General features: G+C 51.0%; 1 protein-coding gene across 3 annotated transcripts in view; it reads left to right on the top strand.

The window, feature by feature from the left end:
- Positions 1–1,618: 1,618 nt before the first annotated feature.
- FOXN2 (forkhead box N2) overlaps positions 1,619–7,295 on the top strand; it is a 31,567-nt gene continuing 25,890 nt past the window's right edge. For 2 of the 3 annotated variants that reach the window (XM_027453612.3, XM_027453610.3), the window contains exon 1: positions 1,619–1,766. The gene's annotated coding sequence lies outside the window, so the exon portion shown is untranslated. Of the gene's footprint in view, positions 1,767–2,382; positions 2,508–7,295 lie in introns of all 3 variants that reach the window. The other variant, XM_027453611.3, reaches the window with a different exon arrangement.

Genomic DNA, 7,295 nt, shown 5'->3' with positions numbered 1-7,295 from the left:
TCTTTCACTAAAATGCAAAAAAAAGTGAGAAGGCATTGGTTCCTACTGAACTCAGACTATATTTTTAAAGAGTAAATGGAAAATTTGTGGGCAGCTCTGCTCTAAATGTCAGGGTGTAAACATAGTCAACTACTGGGTGAGAATGGATGCTACCCTCAGTGGCTGGTGGTGGAGCTTTCATGGAAAATACATTGAAGTCTGACAGATATTTTATTCAAAAAACCCTCTTTGAGGGGGTCAAGGAGCTGAGCAAAAGGCAAGCCGACACACCCTGGCTTCAACAGGCAAATAGTGCTGGGCAGAGGAACAAAAGGAAGCGTGTGGTGGGGCAGGCGAGCTTGCCAGAGCAGCGGTGGTGCAAGCGCTGCCTGCTCTGCAAATGCAGCCACAGCACCCAGGGCTGCCACGAGAAACACAGTGACCTTGTGTAAAGGCAGTGCCTTTCGGAGCAGTAAACCACAGGACGTGCTTTCTGGCCGAGCGTGTTTGCTCTGCTGAACTTTTAAAAATGTGCAGGCATTGTAGCCCGCAAGACATCAGGTGGGGGCACAGCAGTGTGCAGAAATATTGGTGAAGATTGATTCAGGCGGATCATCCAGGCAGTAGCTGCTTGATTTAAATGGCCAGATCAATAATGGCTGGGGATTTATGCAGGCCCTCAGCTTGGGATCCCCCTTGATCTGAAGTAGGTAAGTTTGGTAGCTACCAAGGCAAGATGCGGTGTATAATTTTTGGAGATAGAGGACCAGTAATATAGGTAAAAGAGCCCACGACAGGCAAAGTGTTGTTGGTACCTGCGGTGCTCATTCTGTTTTTAATGGCTGGGGAATTGCCTTGAACCTTGGACGTCCTTAGTAATACATAAGCACACCTCCATTTTCCACCAGGAAAGGCTCTGGATAACATCTGAAGCTGAAAAAAATAAATAAAAAAAAATAAAAAGAGAGAGAAAACAAGGCAACTTGAATGCTGTTTCTGGACCTGGCCATGCAAACAATTTCAAAATAAATACTTATGTGTGGTGCCAGCTAATGTGGAGTGGGGGAATGGGGAATTCCCTTGAAACACTTACGCTTCCCCATTCTCCCTTGCAAAAGAAATGACTGCAGTGCACCGGAGGCAGCGAAGGCTGTGTCCTGCAGCCAGCAAGGAAGCCTTGGAAGGCTGAACAAACTTTTTTTGTGGCGGCAGATGGGTGCAAAAGAAAACTTCTTCCCGCTGCCTGTGAATGATTTCCCAGCTCCTATTATCACACTGTAAACCTCTAAGTGCGCCGAGCAAGCAGCCCTGCGAGGCTCAGACCCAAAGGCACGGGCGAGCACAATGCGGGGCAAGGCAGAGCAAACATGGCAGCGTGCGGGCTTCTGCTGCCGGGATCCTTCTTGTGTGTCAAGTTGACACAAGGGAAGAAAAAAATAAAAGAGGCAGATTTAATCTCTGGGCAAAGCAAGCTTCCCAGGAAACTTTCTCCGGGCGGCCGCTGGCTCGGGGGCAGGGCTAGGGCCGGGGAGCCTCGACGGGAGCCAGGCTCCCCCCCCCGGGCCGTGCTCCCTGACGGGGCTGGGAGGCCGGGGCGGGCCGGGGCCGGGCCGGGCCGTGCCGGGGCGGGGCGGGAGGCGGCGGGAGGCGGCGGAGGGGTGGCGGCCGGGCCCGGTTGCCATGGGGAGGCGGGGAGGGAGGCGCCGCCGCCGCAGCTGCTGCTCCCTGACACATCCCCCGCTGCCATATTGTGCCCGCGCTCCCGGCAGCGCGGCTTCATGACCGCGGTGAGTGAGCGGCCGCCTCCCCTCCCGGCTACCCGCCCGCGGTTGCTTTCTCCATTTTATTTAAAAGAAAAATATATATATATATTTATTTATTATTTCGGGAGGGTCTGAGGGGTTTTCGGCTTCTCCTATTAGGCAGGGCGCGGCGAAGAGGCTGCCGGGGGGGGGCGGCGGGGACGCGTGGCCGGGCCGGGCGCCGCGCGGGGGCATAGGGGGGACAATGGGGCGGCGGCGGCGGAGCGCTGCGGGCACGGCTCGGCACCACCCGGCTCGGCTCGGCTCGGCCGGGCTGGGCTGGGCTCGGCACCACACGGCTCGGCTCGGCCCGAAATGGCGCCCCGGCCCTCGGCGTGCGGCGGCGGGAGGAAGCGCTGCCCGGCAGCGCGAGGGGGCGGCTCCTCTTCCTCTTCCTCCTCCTCCTCCTCCTCCTCCTCCCGCACCCCCGGCTGTGCCCGCCCGGCCCCGGGGAGCCGGGCTCGTTAGCTGATGAGCGCTAATGAGGAGGCAGGCGGGCAGGCAGCCTGCCGGCTCGCCCTCCCCCGAGCCTGCTTTCGGCCCGCCGAGCCGCGCCTCGCCTCGCTCTTCCGTGTTTTCTGATTATTATTTTTTTTTTTAGTATAAAATAAAATCCTGGAGCTGCTCGTTTGGTAGTTAGGGAGTGCAGCGAGCGGTACGCGCTGTAGGTTATCCTGCTGCGCGCGGCTTTGCCCAAATTGGTGGAAAGTTTCCCCAGGAATGCAGGTGGGTGCGCGCCGGGGAGGTGCGGGAGGGGGGCTGGGGGCATCCTGCAGGGCAGGTGGGGGCTCTGGAAACCTCCTCGATAAGGAGCTGACGGGGCTGAGGGCTGCTCCTGCTGGCTCACAGGCCCGGGGCTTTTACCTGTGTGAGGTGGAGCCTGGTGCTGGAGCGCACCCCAGGCTGAGGAGCTGTGTAATGTGTGTGTGGGTTACCTGAACGTGCGCCTGGCGTCCCAGTTTGTAGGGGGATCACGCTTCTGTCCATAAAGATTTGGATTCTGTTAAAGCCTAAACAAAAAGGCAGGGCCCAGTAAGCCTGTGTCCCTATTTCAGTGGTTAGCTAGGCTAGAGATGAACATATTCCGCAGAACACATTAAAAAAAATGCTAAATTACATTTCACTTCGATGCTTTGAGGATAACTTGGTTAGGTTTGTGCCTAACTCATGGTTTGGCACAGATCAAGGTAATTTTAAGAAATGTGGCAAGTGGTGTATACTCCAAATCTTGTTATGGGTGACTTAGATCCAATTGTACTTGGATAGTGGTTGGCTTGCAATGTACCGTCGTGTGAATCATTTCCATCAACTTCTGTTACGTTTTTTGGATTTGGGGGTCTTGTGTTCTCCTAGAAGTCTAGTGTGGTGATGAATCTGTGCAAGATAAATTAAGCTGGCACAGTCCTACATTGACAAAACTTGGAACAGCGTTGTGGTGTTGGTGCATGTTTGTTTTTGACAGGTGCCAGTTGACATTTCCCAAGCTCTACAGAAGGTAGCTGGACAAGGCAGCTTTGACCTGAAACCTGTACTGTGGCAATTAGCGTGGCACAGGGCTTGAGCTAATGAACTTAAATGAGTACCAGTATGTATCATTTTTAAACCAGGCATTATGGGGCTGCAGCAACATGGCTTCTGCTCAGGTTCAATGCATGTCCAACTTCTTTGGACCTTGGGAATAGTTTCTGTATGCCTCAGTGCAAAGTGCTTGGCAGGATAATTCCCTTGTGCTGCTGACGGAATAAGGTAGTGAGTTGTCATGATTTCTGTGCTTGTCTGTTCCCATGTTGCCTTCACCCCAGTGTAGGTGCTCAGCATGTGGTCCAGTCCTGCCACTTAGGAAGGTAAGTCCAAGCCTCACCTCGGTTTTACCCACCTGTCCCTTTTGTCTGGTACACCACACTGATGTCTGCACCACCTCAAGGACTGGGTCAGTGCAGGGATGGGTATGAGCAGCCAGAGTGGTCACAGGGGGAACTGCTTTTTCTGGCAGTTGTTGTTGCTTATGCTGGCCTAAAACTGTTGTCAAGCTGTGACTTGGCTTTTGGAGAAATACAAATGAGATGGGAATTCTAACACCATATGTTTGAGATACATAAAACGTGTAGGACTTATCTGTGTTTTGTTTTGTTTCTTTTTAATGTGCCCATAAGCAGAGCTCTGGTGCTCTACATCACATTTATGCTTGCAGAGGATGCTATGTTCATTCAGGCTGCCGTGCTGCCTTTGGGAGCAGAGGGATCTGGGGGTTGGAGGCATTGGTCTTGCAGCATTCTGGGTGTGTGGTTCCAAGTGCTCTCGGGGACTTCACTGGTATGAAACCTGGTTGATGTCTTTGTTGCCAGGATGAAGTTCTGACCCCTTCAGGTGCTGCAGGCCAAGCTGTACTGAAGGAGCTCTGTAGGTATTGCTTAGCCCTAAAGTGTTTTATTCCAAAAGGGACATCAACCAAGGAGTGTGCTGATTCAACAGCTCCAACTGCCAAACGCTTGCTTCTTGAAGAGCTTTCCCATTTCCTCTGGGGAGTTCATGATGAAAGGTGCCAGCGTTGCCAACAGCTATTGCAGTATAGGAACATGCCAGTCCATTAAGGAACTAACAGATACAGGGATGTGTATTGGATCTGTCACACTAGAAGGACTGCCTGACAAGCCAGTGTAGCAGAGGCATCTCATTTTTTACCATCTTTACTGAAAACAGGCTCTGCCTGCTCAACTCAGTTGCCTTGAAGAACCATCACATAGAGCGAAGGCTGACTCTTTCAGCCAACAAGATGACTTGGCACCTGAAGAGGCCATACAGGGATTAGTTCAAACTGATGAGAAAGTGGTACGGCTCTTGCATGGAGATGTTGGTTCTCATAAAAACAGTGGCAGTTCTGATGCTGTTGCCACTAGGGTTGTAATTCTGCCTTCCTCCCAGCTGGACCATAACCTGTGAGGTTGCAGAACATGCGGGCATTGGAAGAGGGGATGGTGTGCTCACCGCTGCTGTTGCTGTACGCCTCTTAAGCCATATCCTTCAATGGGATATTCTTACTGCACCATCAAGGTGCAAAATTAGCTGTGTGAAATGCTGCCTTCCTTCACAGACCCTTCATCAAGGAGAAGCAGCCCTTAGGCCTTTTGTCCCTGTAAGTGAAGGCTGTCAGCTTCAGCTTTTCACCTTTTAGCAGAGGTGTGATGAATTCTGCCCGTTTTATTCCATTTGGCTCCTTGAGTTTTCTTTTTGTTGTTCTGCCCCCTCCCATGTAATGAGGTGCGTTATGGATAAGATCATGCCTGAGATGTCGTAGTGTTAGTTGCAACCAGCCTCCTTTTTGGAGGGAAGTAGATAGACTGAGGCAGTTGAGTCTGCCTCCTGTGCCTCCTGCTTGACAATTAGATGGTGTTGTGCAACTTCCTGTGCAGAAATTCTGCTGTCATCGGTGTTTTGTGACTCATGTAAACACGCTGCTTTGTCTGCTGACAAGTGTGCACTTGCAAACTGCAAACCTTGTCCAGGTCCCTGGTATCATGAATTCAAGGATTGGTTTCTGTCTTAGGTTTTGTGTGCTGCCTGCATGTCTTGTACCAGCTCTGGCAGCTTCCTTGACTCCCAGAGAAGACGTCCACAAGTAAAACAAGAAATGTCTGAAATGCTTCTATGCTGTCTCTGAAGGGACCTTTGCACATAATACATGTTTATCCGTTCCCTGCCATATTGCACGTGCCTTCTCACTTGCTGATCTGAGCACATGTTGAGCGGTGATAAGCTTTCTTTCTCTACCTCCCTGTGCTGGGTAAAAGCACAAACGGATACTCCAGGGCACTCGCAAAATACAGTTCAGGTAAGAGACAACTTACCCACTTAGTAATGAATTAGGTACTGCAGAGGAAGTGCTGTCTGATGCTGGATGGCATCCTTGTGGCCTCTGGTACTTTGTCTCTTTCCTGTAAAATGTTAGGGCTTCCGAAGCATGAGCATTGGATCCCACTTGCACTGGAAAAGAGCTGCTGAGGGCCTGGGGGTCTGCCTGGAGGTAACTGGGAGGACTGGCTGTTGTGTGTAGGTTACCTGTGTTATCAGTGTTACAGGATGGTTACCTGAGTGCCAGTTTCATTTTAAGGGAAGCTTGCGATTTGTATGTATATCAGATGATTTATACCAAAACTCAGCAATGTTGTTTTTACTTTTTTCTATTATGTTCAAATCTTTTTTTTTTTTTTCCCTAAGTTCAACCTGGACTTCAAGTTCTCTGCTGTTCTTCAGAGGTTAGGGTATCTTAAGAGCTCCCTTATTAAATTAGCTGCTGCTGCTGTAGAAATCTCTCTCTCTGTGCCCTCTACAAGGATTCAAGTATGAGTTGTGCTTGCTTTCACCCCGTTCCTGCTGGCAGAAAGTCCCCATGTGGTCTGCTTGCCCCTGTGGTACCCCCGCTGGCTGTCCTACAGGATGGCAGTTTAGTCCAAGCTGGGTACCACCAGTACCACCTCTTCTCTGGGACTTACGAAAGGAACAAGTTAGAAATGCATCTCTAAGAGAGGCAGTGCTGTCCTTCCCCCCTGTTGGCACTGAGCACGGCTCAGTGTCAGAGCTACTGGTTGGCATTGCTCAATGTGCCTCAACAGCATCCCTGGATACCTCTGACCCTGCCGGAGTGACCATGTTTTCCATCTATTAAGCATTGGATTGGGGGTACTCAGGTGCTTCTACTCCATCTTTGTATTATTTCACTCATTTTCCACCAGGTGAGCGCCCCACCTGTGTGTGCTACATGAAATGCACTTGCTTTTTTGGGGATGGGCTGTGTGCTTCACAAAGTGAGACCTGACGTGCTTCCAAATCCTGCCTCTGGTAGAGGGACCATGCTGGTTTTTTTTTTTGTTTTTTTTTTTTGCCTTTTTTTTTGGATCATTTTTAGTACGCTCTTGTCTTGCACTTTGTAGCTACTTGTAGTTTCCTGGTTAATGTGTGGTTGCTGTTTGCTTCCTTTTCAACACCCTGTTGCTGCACTGCGTTGTGCTTGCATTCGGGACAAGTGTGTAGTCGCCTAAAAGCTAATTACTGCCTGCGAAGATTGCTCGGTGACTGAAAAGCTCACACAAACTCAAACTGGGAGTGGGAGCTGGGAAGCTGGTTGCCAAACAGCAGGAGCAATTGCTCAACCCTCATCCTCTGGCCAGTGAGCCAAAATCCCTGGACCAGCAATCAGAAAGTGTCACTTGGTGTAGGGATGTTGACCAGTCAAAGTACGAGCTCATTTGCTTTTGGACTCTTGGCTGTGCAGTCTGAGAAGTGTCAGATGTCAGCTGGTGCCTCAGTAACCTACCTGTTGGCACAGCTGCCTTTCCTCTGCAGTCAGAGAAACTTGCATCATCCGTCGGATTTCATCTGAAGGTGTGCCGGCAGCCCGCAGGTCTCTCTGTGATGATGAGCTGGGTTGGCCCAGTTGTTCCAGCGTCTGATTGCTGTGGGGAAGAAAGGATCATCTTGTGCCCCAGCCATTGTTAGCAGAGGGATTCTTCTGGTGGA

Source organism: Anas platyrhynchos, chromosome 3 (assembly GCF_047663525.1).
Source record: "Anas platyrhynchos isolate ZD024472 breed Pekin duck chromosome 3, IASCAAS_PekinDuck_T2T, whole genome shotgun sequence".
In the NCBI taxonomy this organism is placed as follows: Eukaryota; Metazoa; Chordata; class Aves; order Anseriformes; family Anatidae; genus Anas; species Anas platyrhynchos.
Note: the sequence above shows the minus strand (reverse complement) of the source record. Positions and strands in the feature narration are given on the sequence as shown.